We start from the raw sequence: 18,687 nt of genomic DNA, 5'->3' as shown, positions 1-18,687 counted from the left end.
CTAGGCCTGGGCTGCACTACCGGGCCAGCTGGATGGGAGACTATGGCGGTCTTAGGACCAGAGCGTGAGAGTGCAGAAAACATAATCCTGTATTTCATGTAGCCTACTTTCAAGAGACACAGACATAAGATGCGAGCCGTGGGTGAACCAGACAACCTGTGAGCGTTACCTAGGTGGAGAAGACTGCCGGTGGGGTCTGCACAGATCAAAAGGGTGGAAAGGCCGGCAAAGCCCTCTCCAAACAGCGGAACTCTAAGCAGAGGTGTCTTAGCTATGTTCTGCACACACTCGGCGGAATCTTTGGAGCCTGGGTATGATGGCGCAGTTGTAATCCCAGCCACGTGGGGAGTGGATATCCTGAAGGAATGAAGTTGAAAAGGGCTGGAGCATGGCTCAAGTGCCCTCCTAGCAAGCAGAGGCCCTGATTTTAAACTCCAGTGCCACCAAATAAGTAATGAAACACACAATTCACTAAATGTTTGCATGCACGGCATGAAGAAGATTGGAGCGATTTGGCTGTCATGCCTGTAACACAGTCCTAAGTATTCTTAATTTGAAGTTGAGGGAATTAAGGGTCAAAGAAGTTAAGTAACTTGTCTAAGCTTACCAGCCTTACTCAGAGGCTCACATTACCCCAGAATCTGGGCCCCTTAGACTCCATGCTCTAGTTCTTCCATGCTACGTTGACCCAGTACTACCATTAGCAAATCAGTGTTAGAAATAAAAGGAAAGAGAAAGAGCAAAAAGAAAAAAACAACAGAAACACCCATGTCAACACAGTGGAGAGAGAAGAATTCGTTCAGAGAAGTCATTAAGCAAAAATAAAACACCTACCCAAAAAATACACACACATACACACACACACAAACATACACGTTATCCAGGTCACTCGAGAGGTGAAAATTGAGAAAATTGTCCTTTAAGGCTAGTCTGAGCCAAAAACATTCATGAGATTCCACCTTAACGGAAAAAGCTGGGCATGTTGATACTCACCTGTCTTCCAAGCTACATGAAAACTTTAACAGGCCAGCTTGGGTAAAATACGAGACCCTTATCTCAAAAATAATCAGAGAGCAGTCTGGAGGGGTGGCTCGCACCTGTAATCCTAGTTACTCAGGAGGCTGAGTCAAAGCCAGCCCAAGCACTACAAAGCCCATGAGACTCTTATCTCCAATTAATCACCAGGAAACCAGAAGTGGCCCTGTGGTTCAAAGAGTAGGGCAGTAGCCTTGAGCTGAAGAGCCCAGGGACTACGCCCACACCCAGAGTTCAAGTCCCACAACTTGAACCAAGACCCACTTGTGGCTTAGTGGTAGAATGCTTGCCTAGCATGCATGAAGCCCTAGGTTCAAGTCCTCAGTACCACAAAAATAAAAATAGAAAACACTGAAAGTAGTGCTGTGGCTCAAGTAGCAGAGTGTTAATCTTGAGCAAAAGAAGCTCAGGGAGGTAGCTTTGAGTTCAGGAACAGTGCCCAGGCCCAGGGGTAGGACGGTAGCCTTGAGCTAAAGAGTTTAGGGATGGCACCCAGGCCTAGTACAAGTCCCATGAACCCTCCCCCCCCAAAAAAAAAGATGCTCAGGGATAGCACCCAGGCCCTGAGTTCAAGCTCCAGGACTGTCAAAACAAAATAAAAACTGGTAGTGGAGGACCAGGAATATGGCCTAGTGGCAGAGTGCTTGCCTAGCATGGACAAAGCCCTGGATTCTGTTCCTGTATGTACGACATACAGGAAAAACTGGAAGTGGTGCTATGGCTCAAGTGGTCTACCTTGAGCTACCTTATACTAGCCTTGAACATAAAAGCAGCTCAGAGCTGAAGGTAGCTCATGCCTATAATCCTAGCTTCTCAAGAGGCTAAGATCTGAGGATCAAGGTTCAAAGCCAGCCTGGGCACAAAAGACAGTGAGACTCTGACCTCCAATTAATCACTAGAAAAATCAGAAATGGGGCTGTGGCTTAAGGGGTAGGGTGGCAGCTTTGAGCTGAAGAGCTCAGGGACAGTGTCCAGGCCCAGAGTCCTAGTACCATGACCCACAAAAAAAGGGATAGCTAAGGGACAATGCCCAAGCCCTGAGTTCAAGCCCCATGATAAGAAGAGAAAAAGAAGGAGGAGGAATTGGAGAAGACAAAGATTGAGTCCAACCCTATTCAGGACGTTGAGATCTGAGGACGGCGGTTGGCAGCCAGCCCAGACAGGAAGAACTGTGATATTTATCTCCACTTAACCATCAATAAAATCTGGAAGTTGGGCCAGGAGTTTAGCCTAGTGGTAGATGCATGAAGACTGGGGTTTGATTCCTTGGTACCATTTACATAGAAAAGCCAGAAGTAGTGCTGTAGCTCAACTGGCAGAGTGCTACCCTTGAGGAAAAAGCCCAAGGACAGTGCTCAGGCCCTGAGTTCAAGACCCAGGACTGGCAAAAAAAAAAAATCTGGAAGTTGAGTTGTGGCTCAAGCGATAGAATGCCATCCTTAAGGGAAAAAAAATGCTCAGGGACAGTGCCTAGGCCTTGAGTCAAAGTCCTAGGATCAACACACAAACACACACACACACAAACACACACCTTTCCTTTTTCCACAACAGGTTTGCTGAAAGAATGCAGGTGCTATAAAATTGACCACTAAGTCAAGGACAAAATCGAAAAGACTCTTATCAGCATTGTCGTCATTGGCCACCTGGTCTACAAACGTGGTGGCATCGACAAAAGAACCATTGAAAAGTTGGAGAAGGGAACTTCTGTGATGGGAAAGGGCTCCTTCAAGTATGCCTGGGTCCTAGATAACCTGAAGGCCTAGCATGAACAAGGTGTCACCATTGTCATCTCCCTCTGAACATTTGAGACCAGCAAGTAGGATGTGACCATCATTAGTGCCCCAGGGAGTAGGCACTTTATCGAGAACATGATTACAGGCACATCCCAGGCCGACCACACTGTCCTGATCATTGCTGCTGGTATTGGTGAATTTTGAGCTAGTATCTCTAAGAATGGGCAGACCACGAGCTTGCCCTTCTGAAACAGCTCAGTCTTAACAAAATGGATTCCAGTGAGCCATCTTTCACCCAGAAGACATTAAAGAAACTCAGCACCAACATTAAGAAAACTGGCTACAACCATGACATAGTAGCATCTGTGCCAATTTCTGGTTGGGATGGTGACAACATACTGGAGCCAAGTGCCAATCTGCCTTGGTTCAAGGTATAGAAAATCACCCACAAAGATGGCAGTGCCAGTAGAACCACTGCTCCAGACTCTGGATTACATTCTGCCACAAGCTCATTCCACTGACAAGCCTTTGTCCCTGCCACTTCAGGATACCTACAGAATGGATGGTATTGGTACTATCCTGATGGTGTGGGCTTAGTGGAGACGGTGTTCTCGGTACCACATCCATAGAAAAAAAGCCGGAAGTGGTGCTGAGGTCCAAGTGGTAGAGCTCTAGCCTTGAGAAAACCCAAGGACAGTGCTCAGGCCCTGAGTTCAACTGAAAGCAAAATAAGTAAGGGACTGAGAAGCTCTGGCTACTAAACCTGCCTTCTGAATAGTAAAGAGGGCTGGGGGCCATGGCTCAGTGGTAGAACAATCTGCCTAGCAAGCTCCGCGGTCTTGAGTTCAAGCTCTAGTACTACCAAAAGAAAGGGGAGAAGGTAATAAAGTAATTTACTCAGTCTGAAAGGGCATGCTTATACTTTATTTTTTCACAACTAAAACATAAAAATACACAAAAGTACACTGATAATAATCATACTTGCATAATATTTATTATTGGTGTAAATGTTAGTTGATCCAAACCTTATGGAGAGCAAGGGACAAACATGTTAAATGAATAAACTCTGAGTCTGATAAACTTATCAAAATAAATTTTAACTCCTGCTTCCCTTGGGGGTGTGTGACCCTATCCTAGACAGTGGCCAATTGCTATGCTCTTTTCCCTCCTAGGCACACACAAAGCTCAAGAATTAAACCGAGCCTCTGTGCATTTATATTTTCCAGCAGCAGAGGGCGCTTAGTACTTAAAATTATGATGTGACTGATCTAGATTGGTCAGCAAGATGAGTGTTACCCTATCCTTTTGTTTATGAGCACAGAGTATAATATTTCCATAACTGGACTCTGGGTGATCCAAGGTTCCATTGGGTTGCATTCCTTTACCTCTTAGGTGTCTTCCGCTCTGGTCTGAATAGGTCTTCCCAGTCCATGTGTTGGAAGCGCAGTCCTCAAAGCAACAGTGTTGAGCATGGCATCATTAAAAAAGGATGAGGTCATGCATCAGAGCTTGAGTTAAGGCTGCCGTCGCAGGAATGGGTTACTGAGCATGGGAGCCAATTTCTTTGGCTCTCCTCCTCTCTTGTTTGCATGCTCTCCTTCTTTGCCATGAGATGAAACAGGAAAAATTGGCCCTGACTATGAGGCAACTCTGTGTGCACAAAACTGTTCTATGGGGTGGGGGTGGGGGGTGGGGAGTGGCTCGAGAGTTGGCCTAGTGGTAGAGTGCTTGCCTAGCATGCGGGAAGACTCAGGTTCAAGTCCTCGGTACATACATAGAAAAAGCCAGAAATGGTGCTGTGGCTCAAATGGTAGAACTCTAGCTTTAAGAAAGGCCGGGAGTTTGGCCTAGTGGTGAAGTGTTTGCCTTCCATGCACGAAGATCCGGGTTCGATTCCTTGGTACCACATACATAGAAAAAAGCCAGAAGTGGTGCTGAGGTTCAAGTGGTAAGTGTTCTTGCCTTGAGAAAGTCCAAGGACAGTGCTCAGGCCCTGAGTCCAGGTCCAGAACTGGCAAAAAAGAAAAAAACAAACAACCTTTTTTTTTTCCAGTCCTGGGCTTGGACTCAGGGCCCGAGCACTGTCCTTGGGTTCTTTTTCTCAAGGCTAGAGCTCTACCACTTGAGCCTCAGCACCACTTCTGGCTTTTTTCTATGTATGTGGTACTGAGGAATTGAACCCGGGTCTTCATGCATGCTAGACAAGCACTTTAACCACTAGGCCAAACTCCCGGCCTGGAAAAAAAGTTTTATAAAAAAAAATAGTTGCAGCGGGGCCGGAGCGAGCGGGGCCGGAGCGAGCGGGGCCAGAAAGAGAAGGGGGCCAAAAAAAAAAAATAGTTGCAATGATTGGAAACAAGTTGTTTATTGATTTTAAAATCATGGCATATTCATCCAATAGAGGCCGTTTGTCCCCTGCAATGTGTCCATATGTCCTGTCATTTCCCTCTTATGATAATTATAGTAATACTGTCTATAGTAATAGGTAAAGGCCTTCTGAGTAGCTGGGGTTATAGGTGTAAGCCACCACACCCGGTACCCTTTATATTACCTTCCTTCTCCTCCTCCTCCTCCTCCTCCTCCTCCTCCTCTTCTTCTTCCTCTTCGACGGTGACCTCTTCCTTCTACTTCTTGTCAGCCCTCAATTCTAGCATCCTACCACTTGAGCCATAGCACCACTTCTGGCTTTTTCTGTTTAATGTGGTACAGAGGAACCAAACCCAGGGCTTCATGCCTGCTAGGCAAAAACTCTACCACTAGACCCTATTCCCAGCCCTGCAATTCTCTTCTTGGAAAGTAGTGACTATCTTGTTTTGTAGGTTGACCAGCCCCTCATTTTCATACAGGTCTACCCATTTTGTGTGTTTATATGCTGGTTCTGGGGCTTGAACTTAGGGCCTACATACTGGCCCTCTAGGCTAGTTGCTCTATCTTGAGCCATAGCAATACTTCCCACATTTTTGGGTGATTAATTGGAGATAAGAATTTAGATCTCACCTTCCTGAGTAGATAGGATTATAGGTGTGCGCCCCATAGCACCGCAATATCCCTTACTTTTGCAAACACAATCTAGATTAATTTTTCTCTTTGTGAATTTCATTCTTCTGTATGTTTTCTTCTACGTCTGCCTCATTTTGTTCGCTGGAGGTGCAGCATCCCTTCACATCATTTTGTGTGAGAAGTGATTTCTCTGTGATAGCCTGTTATTTAATTCATACTGCAATGGAGAGAGAGCTACTACAATGTGGCCTGAAGTAGTGCCTTGAGCGGATAGGACCTGAAGGATGGGAAGATGGACCTGAGCTAGGAACATCCCAGCAGGAAGGCAGACCAGCTTGTGGCAAGCCAGCTAGTAGGAGATTCCTCCTTTAGCATATCTCTTTTCTTGAGCATTTTAATATTGGTTGCAGAAGCGAGGTGTTATTCAACCTTTCCTGGGTATGTCCTTGGCCAGAATACCCAGCTGCTTAAGTAGATTTTTTACTCTCCAAGTTACTCTGGGTGAGAGCATTGCTAAGCTTTGCCAAGACTGTATACCATGTCATTCTTCTTCTTTTCTATAATACTTTCTTCCTTTCTCTTCAAACCATTCAGGGTGAGCTTCTCAAAAGGTGATCTTTAACACACTCCTCGAGTTCCTTCTGTTTTCCATCCATTGTCCCCACATTTTAACATTTTTGTTAGGATAATATCCACATCTAGACATGTGTCTCTGCATTTGTCATCCACGTCTGTGTAAATGTCCCAAGCCCTAATAGCTTAAACATGCTATTTGTACAGTATCTCCTCTTACAGTTGGAGTGGACAGAGATTATTTGTTTGATCCAGAGTCACAGAAGCTAGTTCAACCTGACCTTGAACTTGTGATCCTCCTGCCTCAGCCCCTCAATCACTGGGATTACATGCCTGTGCCTCCATGCCCACTGGGGTCAGGGCTTTGAGGGCAGTTCTGTTTGCATTTCGGACTCAGACCCTTTCATGAGGCTGTCTTGTGTACTGCAGTCTCCTAAACTCATGGTGAGGCCTGGAGGACTGTCTGCTAAGGTGGGTCTCTTAGGGACTAGTGTGTTGGTGGGGTCTGCTGGTGGATGGTCCCAGCTCATGTCCACGTGGGGGTCACTCCGTGGTGTTGCATTAGCACCCTGCTCCAGTGTCAGCTGGCTTCCCTCACTAGGGACAGGACTCAAGTGAGCCAGGGAGCCATCTACTCCCAGAAGCACACAAGGTACGCTACTGAGAATAAATAAAGGCCTCTCTCCATTTGCCTCCTGGGTGCTTTGTTTACCCTCCCTTTAGTCCCAGCCTCATCTCTCATAGGATCCTATCCAAGAGATCAAGGAGGAAGTCACAATGGCTTTTCTGGTTCTGTCTGGGAAGAGAATATGCCAGGACTTGAGACCCAGGAGATGAGTCTCATTATCTGCCATCTTAGTGGCCTACAGCCACAGGGAAATGGAATAATCCAAACTGCAAGGATGTGGTGGGAGCACAAGACGAGCAAGTTGGATCCGTGCCACTGATCCGTGCTGGCTCTGAAGCACCTAGGGCCCGTCACACCGTGTAATGCGTGCTTGGGATCTTTCATAAGATAATGTTAGATCAGCCAGCTGCCCATGGTTCATGCCTGTCAGCCTAGTCACTAGGCGGCTAAGACCTAAGAATTATGGTTCAGAGCTAACTTGAACAGGAAAGTCTATCAGATTCTTATCTCACGTTAACCACCAAAATGCCAGATGTGGAGTTGCAGCTCAAGTGGTAAGCACCAGCCTTGAGTTTAAAAATGCTAAGGGTAGCTGGGCGCAGTGGCTCACGCCTGAGATCCCAACTGCTCAGGGGGCTGAGATCTGAGCATTAAGGTTCAAAGCCAGCCTGGGAACTAAAGAACCTGAGACTCATCTCCAATTAATCATCGGAAAATGGGAAACAAAGCTGTGGCTCAAGGGATAGGGTGGCAGGCTTAACCTGAAGAATGCAGGGACAACACCCAGGCCCAGAGTTCAAGCCCCATCACCCACAAAAAAAAATGCTAAAGGACAATGCCAGGCCCTGAGTTTAAGCCCCAGTACTGACACAATGATGTTCTCCTTTCCCCGGCAGGAGCAGGACTCCTTTTCCCTACCAGGGGATCCACCCCACTCTCCCAGACAGCCCATTGCCAAGAGGCTGGATGGAGTCGAGTGCCTGGACAGAATTGTATATGTCTGTGTGTCAATCTGCCTCAAGTCTTTTGTATTTAAAAACACCGAAAAGAAGCCAGGCTCATGGCTGTAATCATGGCTCAGGATTACAGGCTCATGGCTGTAATCCTAGCTTCTCAGGAGGCTGAGATCTGAGGATCACAGTTCAAAGCCAGTCCAAGCACTAAGAACATGAGGACTCTGAACTCCAATTAATCACTAGAAAACAGTGAAGAGGGGCTGCGGCTCAAGGGGTAGGACGGTAGCCTTGAGCTGAAGGGCTAAGGGAAAGTGTCCAGGCCCAGAGTTCAAGGCCCATGAACCCCTACTCCCCCCCCCCAAAAAAAAGAAAGAAAGAAAAGAAAAAATGTGTCAGAGTACTGCAAAAGCAAAAAAAAAATGTCATTAACAAAACAGGAAATTGTTCTGATATTTGCAGGAAAGAGGAATTGAAAGCATCATTTCTAAGTCAGTCCCACCAAATATGAATCCAACTAACAGCACTTTGTTTTGTATTCATCCCATAAGGACCTGATGCTTGGGCAGGCATAGCTAGAGGAGGCACAGAACAGATGTTAGCATCGTGGTCTCATAGACTAGGTAAAATATATCTTGGTTTGGTCCCAGAGGACAGCTTAACTAATCAGAGACATCACCTGACTTAGACCAACTCACATTTTCACATGACAGCCAACATCTGAAAAATGCTTCTATCAGAGACCAAGAAGTGCTTACTAGCAAAGGAAGAAATGTCAACTGTAGGCATAAACTGAAGTTTTTCCCCAAGACTCAGCATAAGTGGGAATCTGTGACTTGTACCCCTAGGGTTGACTCCAGTGTCACAATTCTGACTCACACTCATTGCACCTGAGTGCGTTAGAAACCCAGGAGAGAAACAAATGAGACATAGTGCTCTGTCCTATAAGGTGGTTGGTAGGTCTGTGGTGTTTATTATTCTATGGTCTCATCGTTGAAAGATTTCACAATTATACTGTAAATGATTTCTAATAATGTCAAGACATACACTACAGTGTGGCGCTCTAGTAGAAGTCCTAGCCAATGCAATAAAAGAAGAAAAAGAAAGCCATTTTACATTGGGGCAAATGGTCCACATATTATCACAGTACTTGAAATAAGAGATTTTTTTGTGTGTCTGTGTGGGTGGGTCTTGGGGCTTGAACTCAGCTTGGGCGTTGTCCCTGAGCTCTTCAGCTCAAGGCTACCACCCTACCCTTGAGCCAAGCCCCACTTCCTATTTTCTAGAGGTTAATTGGAGATAAGCATCTCAAGTCCTTTTGTGCCGAGGCTGGCTTTTTGAACCTTGATCCTCAGATCTCCGCCTTCCGAGTAGCTAAGATTACAGGCGAGAGCCACCACGCCCAGCTGAAATAAGAGATTTTGAGAGTTGTGTAAAGGATTTGTTGGCTGTTTTTTTTTGATAACATGGGATAAGAGCATTTGTTCAGGAGTTGTACACACCAGAGCTCCTTCCCTGGCTGGTAGGAGAAGGTAGGGGTCTTGGTAAAAGGAGTTAAGATACTTACCAGAAAACACATGTAAGAAGGAAGGAGCTGAATTTCTCCAGATGGGTCTGTGCACTGCCCCTCATTTTACTCAAGCACCACGTTATTTGGGAGGTTCTGGTTGAAACACAATGCTTTGCTAATCATTTATTGCTTCCTGTTTTGGACTTTAAAACATTTCCTTGGCAGTGATTTGACTTTTAAACAAATGCTTGTTGTAGAGAAAGAAGTATTTTTTTTAAAAAGAGGAACTATATTTTCATGTTAAATATTTTTATTTTTGAACCAGTATTAGTTATTGCACATGTGTCAGACAAAAGAATCTTATGACTTTCATGTTCAGCCTGGTTTGGGAAGTCAGGGTTTTCATTATTTTAAACACAAAATAACAGGGGATTTTGCCCATGTCCTTTCAGTCTTGTTAGGAGCTGAATATCAAAGTGACAAGAAAGAATACTGATAGTGTTTCTATAGTTTACGGAAATCTAAATTTGGAAAAGTAATTTTGTTTGAGAGAGGAAGTATAAGGAGGTAAGTGCGATAACAGGAACTCAAACATAACTCTTGGGTGTCTGGAGGTCAGCTCAGATTCACCCCAGAATCTCAGACTCCTTCACCAGTTAGAGAGGCTGCTGGGCCGCAGACAGGAAATGCTCTGTGGTTACGTGCTGCATGCTGGTCAGCGCTGTGAACACTTCAATGGCTCCATTTCTTTCTTTGCAAAAGCAGGATCATTGCTAATATTATTAGCCAAGTCATTCCAGCTCTAAAATTTGAAGGCCAAAAGTCAGAACGAAATTTCATTGATTCTAAAAAGACATCAGACACTGGAGAAAGAGGATGCTTCTGCAATTCTGATTCACTTGCTGGTAATTCAGCCAATATTTGCTAAGTGTTCAGAAGAACTCAAGGGAAAGCACACGCCACATCTTTGCTCAGAAAGCAAGCAGTGCTGGGCGCAGTTGCTCATGCATGTAATCCTAGCTATGCACGAGGCTGAGATCTAGGATTGAGTCTCAAAGCCAGCCGGGCACTAAAGACTATGAGACTCTTATCTCTAATTAACCACCAAGAAACCAGAAGTGGCACTCTGGCTCAAGGGGTAGGGTGGTAGCCTTGAGCTAAGAACTCAGAGACAGCTCCCAGGCCCAGAGTCCAAACCCAACAACCAACACACACACACACACACACACACACACACACACACACACACAAAATGCATACTAGATCTGAGTAATACCATCTTGTTCTCACTGTCATTTTGGCATCTTAATAGAAGATGGAGAATTTTCACTCAGTTCCAAAAACTCTAGAAGTGATCTAGGAGTTTCTTTGATGTGCAGCTATTATACAGGCTGTTAAGCACTATGGAGGCACAATTCTTTGAATTGCAAATGTATCATGAATTTTTTTTAACTGGGGGAAAGTTTTTCTCCAGAGAACACTTGCCCTTGGTTGTCCTTGATTGTTCAGTAGAACTTTCTACACCCCATACCATGTGGCATTTGATGTGGTTTTTGCTTTTGTGTGTGTGTGGGGGGGGGGGTGATGGGGCTTGAACTCTGCTTGGGCACTGTCCCTGAGCTCTTTTAGCTCAAGGCTAGTGCCCTATCCCTGGGCCTGGGCCTTGTCCCTGAGCTCTTCAGCTCAAGGCTACCGCCCTACCCTTGAGCCAAGCCCCACTTTCTATTTTCTAGAGGTTAATTGAAGATAAGAATCTCTGGTCTTTTTGTGCCTGGGCTGGCTTTGAATCTTGATCCTCAAATATCAGCCTCCTGAGTAGCTAGGATTACAGGTGTGAGCCACAGTGGTGCCAGGTTTCGCCTTTATAAGCTTTGTAATAACTGCAGTCGAGGCTGCAAGTTCTTTGGGATTTTAGTCTGCTTGCAGTAGCCATCTTTCCAATAAAGACTCCTGATTCATCCTCTCAAAATGTGACTTCTGTCTAGGAGTGTGGCAGAGTGGTAGGGTGCTTACCTAGCATGGATGGAGCCCTGGGTTTGATTCCTCACTACTACATAAAGAGAAAAAGCTGGAAATGACACTGGGGCTCAAGTGGTAGAGCACTAGCTCTAAGATCAGAGAGGCTTAGGGACAAGAGCCCGAGCCTGACATGAGTTTGAAATTGGCAAAAAAAAAAAAAAAAAAAGGATGAAGAAAAAAAGTGATTTCTTTGTATCTCAAGACCAAATTCCTGTGTAACAACTTTTCAAGTTTCTCAGCTAGACTTCAAGCAACTCATGTCTCCCCTATCTTAGCTGTTTCCCAGTAGCCTTCTGACATCAAAGTCTCAGATCTCTTGATCCTACCATTTCCCTGAAAGGGCTGATATGCAGGGCAGGACAAAAATGGTAAAGACTGGTTCATCCAGGACACCACTGCAGGGAAATGTTGTGATTTCTTAGGCTGGACTAATCGAGGTAAATCACCCCACCCAGAGCAGCCTGCATCATCATGTGACAGCCAAAGTCCACTAAACACATCACCAAGAAGTGCTTACTGGCAAAGGAGTGGAGGAACTAAGGGATCTTCCCCAAGACTCAGCAGAAAAAGGGGACATGTGACTTGCACCCCCAAGCCCCACCCCCACAGCTAGCTCTGGGGCCACAATCACTGCTTCTCTTGCACTGGTCATGATAGATTGCAAAGACAACAACCCTCACCCCTATGGAAGTCAGGGTTCGTGGGGGATGAAAAGATGAATCTGACACTTCTGTTTATCACCTAGTGTTGTGTTTGAAGGATTAAAGGTAGCTTTCAAGGATGCTTTAGATGAAAGATTAAAAGGGAAATTATAGTGAAGTTTTTAGCATATTCACAGTTGTGAATAGCACTATCTATTAGCACTATCTATTAGCAGTCACTGGCTATTCTCTTCCCAGCCCTGTGTTAATTACAGATGAAAGTCTCATAGACATTCCTGCCTTGGCTGGCTTCATCCTGCATGACCGGAAGGCTGATATCATCATACAGTAAGCCTATAGGGTGTACAGTACCAAGAGTGGACACTACCACTCCAGTACACACTCCTGAGTTGGTTCCTGGAGAATGGTGCCATGTCAGTGTTGCTTCACTGGGCATTACGAAAAACATCACTCTGGACTCTGATCATAGGAAAGCTGAGTGTGGCTAGTGGGGTGTGAGGGGGAGAAGATGTGTCAGAAGTTTGTTGAACACAGTTCAAGAAAAACGGAACTTTCTGCTCCATTATTCTGTGAACTTAACACTGCTCTTTAAAGAAGGCTATGAAGAGCTGTGGGAAAATGATGGAAGAAGGGTGACATTGATCAAGATGTCTTGTACTTATTTGAATTGGAGGGGGAAGAAAAAGTCCATTAAAGGCCAGGGCCTGGCACAGGTACCTCATGATTATAATCTTAACTATTCAGGAGGATGAGATCCAGAGTATAACAGTTCAACTTCAAATCAACCAGCAAAAAATACCCAGGCTGGAGGCATGGCTCAAGTGGTAACACAGCAACAGGACAAGTATGAGTTCTGGACTTCAAACCCTGGTACTGGCAAAAAAAAAAAAATAGTCTTAGAAAAAACAAATGAATTGACACGTTGAATGGTTAGTCCTTTTTACAACTACTTAAAGACAATAAAAATGAATAGACCGACCAGAAATGGTTAGTACAACCAAGAGATTATCTGTAATGAGGTTATCTGAGTCTGAGATGCATGTGTTGCTATGACTCTTGAGAGGCAGAAGCTCTCAGCAGCTCATCCAGGTCCTCTTTACTGCCTTCCCACTACCCTTTGCCCCCTGTTTATTATGGTGTCAGCTGCTGCAGGTTCCCTGTTTATCCATCTCAGAGTTAGGGGTAAGGGGTCATTTGGCCCAGGGGATGACTGGGAGACAACCCTCGTATTGGACACTGACTAGCTGACAGGGCTCTCGAACAACTCAGGGCCTAGGCACTATCCCCTGAGCTCTTTTGCTCAAGGCTAGTGTTTTACCACTTTAAGCCACAGCTCTGCTTCCGGTTGTTGAAAGGTTAGGGAATTTTCTGCTGTCTGGCTGGCTTTGAACTGTGATCCTGAGATCTCATTCTCCTAAGTATCTAGGATTACAGGTGTGAGCCACCAGTACCTGGCTAACAGCCCATTCTTTTGCCTGTGATAAACCAACCTGTAAGGGTCAAGCTGGCTCTGGTGCAACTTGTGGTGTCAGGCTGAGGTCTACCTCCCCTGGAACCTGAGTCTGCAGGTTCTTCCTTGTCCTGTCTCTCATCCTCCCTCCCCTGCAGGCTTCTCCTGAACAGGCTCCAGAAACTCACACAAGAGTCATCTCTCCAGATTTGCTCCAGTGGACTGTCCCTGTCTTTTTTCAGATGTCCTCATTTGTATGACAGGAAATTTATTTTAGGGAGGACACCCAATTTGTTATGCATAGTATTGCTGACCTAAACAACAGTTTTGTATCTTATCTCCATTTCTGTTGGAAGTCTGATACACACACATATCACTGTGTGTGGAGAGAGGGAGGAAAGAAAGGAAGGAAGAGAAAGAAGAAAAAGGAAGAAAGGAAGGAGGGAAGGGAAGACAAGGAAGGAAGGGAGGAAAATAGGGAAAGAAAGGGGGTAGAAGTTTGGCTTAGTGTTAGAGTGCTTGCTTAGCATGCACGAAGACCGGGTTGGATTCCTCAGTAACACATACATACACTGAAAAAGCTGGAAGTGGTGCTGTGGCTCATTTGGTAGAGCTCTATCCTTGAGAAAGCCCAAGGACAGTGCTCAGGCACTGAGTTCAAGCCCCAGGACTGGAAAAAAAATTAAAAAAACAAAAACAAAAACAAGGAGCTGCTGGCCGCTGTGGCTCATGCCTGCAATCCTAGCTGCTCAGGAGGCTGAGATCTGAGGATCAAGGTTCAAAGCCAGCCTGGGCACAAAAGGACCTGAGACTTTTTTCTTTTCTTTTCTTTTCTTTTTTTTTGCCAGTCCTGGGCTTGAGCTCAGGGCCTGAGCACTGTCCTTGGACTTTCTCAAGGCTAGAGCTCTACCACTTGAGCCTCAGTACCACTTCCGGCTTTTTTCTATGTATGTGGTACCGAGGAACTGAACCCGGGTCTTCGTGCATGCTAGGCAAGCACTCTACCACTAGGCCAAACTCCCGACCCCAGGACCTGAGACTTTTATCTCCAATTAACCTCTAGAAAATGGGAAGTAGGGCTTGGCTCAAGGTTAGGGAAATAGCCTTGAGCTGAAGAGCTCAGGGACAGTGCTCAGGCCAAGTTCAAGCCCTGTGACCCACAAAAAATAAAAAAATAGGAAAGAGGAAACAGCAAGCCCCTTTCATGCATAGTTTTGATTTTTAAATCAGGATCTTGCTATATAGCCCAAACTGGACTTGGATTCACCCTTTTCCTATCTGGAATTATAGGCGTGCGTGACCATATTTATGTATTTTTCTGGGTTCTTGTTATGTTTTGCCCTATAACAAATGAACAAGCTCAGGGAATTTTGTGAAAAGAGTCTTTTAGGCAGAAGGAAGAGCCCAGAACCGAGCTTCGTGTGATCTGAGTTTTAGTAAGAGGCCAGTGTGGCTGGCTAGTGGGAGACTGGAAGTGGATAGTTGTCAGAGAGGAGCTGGAAGTCACATGGTATGTTAACTGTAATCAGGACAGAGAAATGAGGCAAATAAACAGTTATGATCTAACAGGATCGTTCAAGACGGTGGAGATGAGTGAAGAAGAAAAGAAACAATAACTGAGCAGCTCCTGTGTCCTCTTCTTTCCTACAGTTTTTAAATTCTAACCATTAAAAGGTAACTGTTGGCCAGCTGCTGTCACGCACGCCTGTAATCCTAGATGAGAGCCAGAGGACTGTGGCCTTCAAAGCTAGCCCAGGATAGAAAAGTACACAGTACTCATTTCCCAAATAACTAGCAAAAAGACGGGCTAATGTCTCAATCGAGTAAGCAGGAGGTGCTGAATTCAAACCCCAAGACCACCCCAAAGCTAGCTATTCGTTCCATTTTGTAAACAATAACATCTAGCCAATAAACCCCGTCTGCCTGACATGGTGCAGAGTGTGTGCTGGAGACACAGCCATTGACTGTAGTCTGTTCACTTGGGTCTGCATGGCTCTTCACTGCATCAACCGCAAGACTTAAGAAAAGCTGCTTCACTTACTTATCTGTAAAGTAGAAATTGGGCTGTGGGGCTGTGGCGCAAGGGGCAGGTTGGTAGCCTTGAGCTGAAGAGTTCAGGGACAATGCCCAGGCCCAGAGTAAAAAATAAATAAAAAAAGGCCCAGTGGTGACTCACACCTGTAATCCTAGCTACTCAGGAGGCTGAGATCTGAAGGTTGTGGTTCAAAGCCAGCCAGCCCAGACTCTAAAGATCAGCAGCTCTTATTTCCAATTAATCACTAGAAAAGGGGAAGTGGGGCAGTAGCCTAGATCTGAAGAGCTCAGGGACAATGCCCAGGCCCAGAGTTCAAGCCTCATGACCCACAAAAACAAACAAAAAACCCAAACAAATTGGGTGTAGTGGCTCATGCCTGTAATCCTAACCTCCCAGGAGGCTGAAGTCTGTGGATCACAGTTCAGAGCCAGCCTGGGCAATAAAGAATGTAAGATTCTTATCTCCAACTAATTACTAGAAAATGGGAAGTGGAGCTGTGGCTCAAGGGGTAGGACAGAAGCCTTGAGCTAAAGAGCTCAGGAATAGTGCCCAGGCCCAGAGTTCAAATCCCATGAGCCACCAAAAAAAAAAAAAAAAGAAAGAAAGAGAAAAACCAGTAGTGATGCTATGGCTCCAAGTAGAAGAGCACTAGACTTGAGCAAAGGTGCTCAGGGACAGTGTCAAGGCCCCATGTTCAAGCCCCACAACTGACCAAAAAAAAAAAAGGTCTTATGAACTTCCTTTCCTGGGCTGGTATCAAACCAGATCTTCAGATTTCAGCCTCCTAAATTGCTGGGATTATAAGATTATAGGGATTAAGTCACCTGTGCTGGGCGGTTGTTTTGTAATTGTAATCTCCCCATCTCCCACTTAGATTTAAAAACCCTGCAATGACTTGTGTAAGCAGTTAGCTCTAGTGACCCAGTTCATGTCCTCACTGGGTGACACCCCTTGCTCACATGTGGCCTTAACCAACCTCTTCTTATGTGGTCTGGTGGCAGGAGCACCAGCTATGGTTTTGGGGATGAATTTACTGGAGGCATTTGCTGGGGTGTGTATAGGGGCAGTGGTATCCTACATGTCCAAAGAGCACTGATGCCAGTCTACCTATAGGTCATGCCACCAGGAGGTGTCCACATGAGCTGATGGCACTTCCCCGGGCGCAGCACTTCCTATGCTATTCTGACATCCCATCAGAGGGCAGCCAGAGCACAGATGCTGCCCAAGGCACGGATATCCACCTGGCTTTTCTCAAGGAAGGGGTCCCCAGAATACTGGAGCTAGTATTTATGGCCCCTATGTTATTCAACTGTTCAGGCCTAATCAGCCAAAATCTATCTTTTATTCTGGGATAGTGAAGGGATGGTTAAGAACACATATCTGTCTTTCACTAGACAGCACATTTCTAAGGTGGTAGGCACAGAATATTACTTATCTCAATGCTGTTCCTGGCCACATCTGTGGCTCTCATTGAGTTTGTGGCAAGCATGAAGGAATGAACTTGTGATGCTCTGTGTCGTAGAAATGGCTGTGGCCTGAGATAGACCTGGGCTGGAGTCCCAAGGTCATTTCCAAACCGTGATCTTGGGCCACATATCATGTACTTCACTCGGGGTTGGAAAACTTTTTTTTTGTTTTGTTTTGCTTTGCCAGTCCTGGGCTTGAGCTCAGGAACTGAGCTCTGTCCTTGGACTTTCTCAAGGCTAGAGCTCTACCACTTGAGCCTCAGCACAACTTCTGGCTTTTTCCTGTGTATGTGGTACCGAGGAATCGAACCCAGGTCTTGGTGCATACTAGGCAAGCACTCTTACCACCAGGCCAAACTCCCCGTCTGGAAAACTTTTTTTTTCAAGGGTAGACTATAAATATTTTCAGCTTTATGGACCATGCAGTCTCTTCTGCTCTGTAAAAATAGCAAGAGAGGACATCTTACCCAATGGATGTGGCTGTCTTCTCATAGACCTTTATTTACAAATATAGGTGACAGAAGCCAGTATGGTTGCTCATGCCTATAAATCCCAGCTACTTGGGAGGCCAAGATTAAGAGGATATCAGTATAAGTCCAGCCTGAGTAAAAAATTAGGGAGATTTCCCCTCTCCCCATCTCAGCCAATAAACTAGGTGTAGTGGTCTGTGGCTAAATCTGAGATGGAGATGTGGCAAACAAGATGGCTGAGATATGGAATAGTTGAATTTCAGGGGACAGCAGCCATGAATGTCTACGGAGGCAAGGAATATTGGAAGGTGAGGACTGAATGCTTCTAGCTCTTACCAAAGAAGTGGTAGAACCTGGCCTCTCACTTTAAAAACGTTCCTGTTCCTTCCATCGTCTGCACGTCTAAAGTGATGTTTGGTGGCACAAAAGGGCCACTAAGTTGTTGGGAAAAGGCTACAAGGGAAAGAAGAGGTGGAGGAAGGCACATGAAAGCATTATTTGTCTCCTTGTGCACACCTTAGACTACAGCAGCATCACGACAGGGTACCGTTGTCCTCATTTGGTTTAATTTTAAAATTTGATCATGATCACATCAAAGCCTCAAAGTGCAGAAGTTGCCAGATGCTTACACGACGTGGCCACGGTTGTATAGAAATTGTATCCAAGTTGCAAACATTTAAAAACCCTCTCTGTGCTGTTGGTGTGACAAAGCACTTGAAGATGTTCCTGGCATTTTGTTGTCGCGTGTGCGCGCGAGCGCGCCCACCAGTATTAAGGCTTGAGCTGAAGACCTCGCGCTCTAACTTGGCTTTTGTTCATTGACGTTTGGCACTCTTCCACTGGAGCCACATCTCCATTTTGCTTCTTTTTTTTTTTTTCTGGTTAATTGGAGATGATAAGAGGTTCAAGGACTCTTCTGCCCCGGCTGAGTTTACACCTTGACCTTCAGATATCAGCTTCCCAAGTAACTAAGGTTACAGGCGTGAGCCATCAGTGTCAAGTCTTGCCAATGTACCCTAGGGAAGGAAATCCTAGCAAAGTGGTAGCTCTAGCTTTCCAGCCCAGCCCAAGAGCAGAGCCCGGGCACGCTGGGATTTGTAGTCCTACGGGCCGGCCTCATTCTCGGCTCCTATTGGTTCTCCCAAGCACCCCA

This window comes from Megascapheus bottae, chromosome 14 (genome assembly GCF_031878675.1).
Source record: "Megascapheus bottae isolate mThoBot1 chromosome 14, mThoBot2.hap1, whole genome shotgun sequence".
Classification (NCBI taxonomy): Eukaryota; Metazoa; Chordata; class Mammalia; order Rodentia; family Geomyidae; genus Megascapheus; species Megascapheus bottae.
This window is presented reverse-complemented; position numbering follows the sequence as displayed.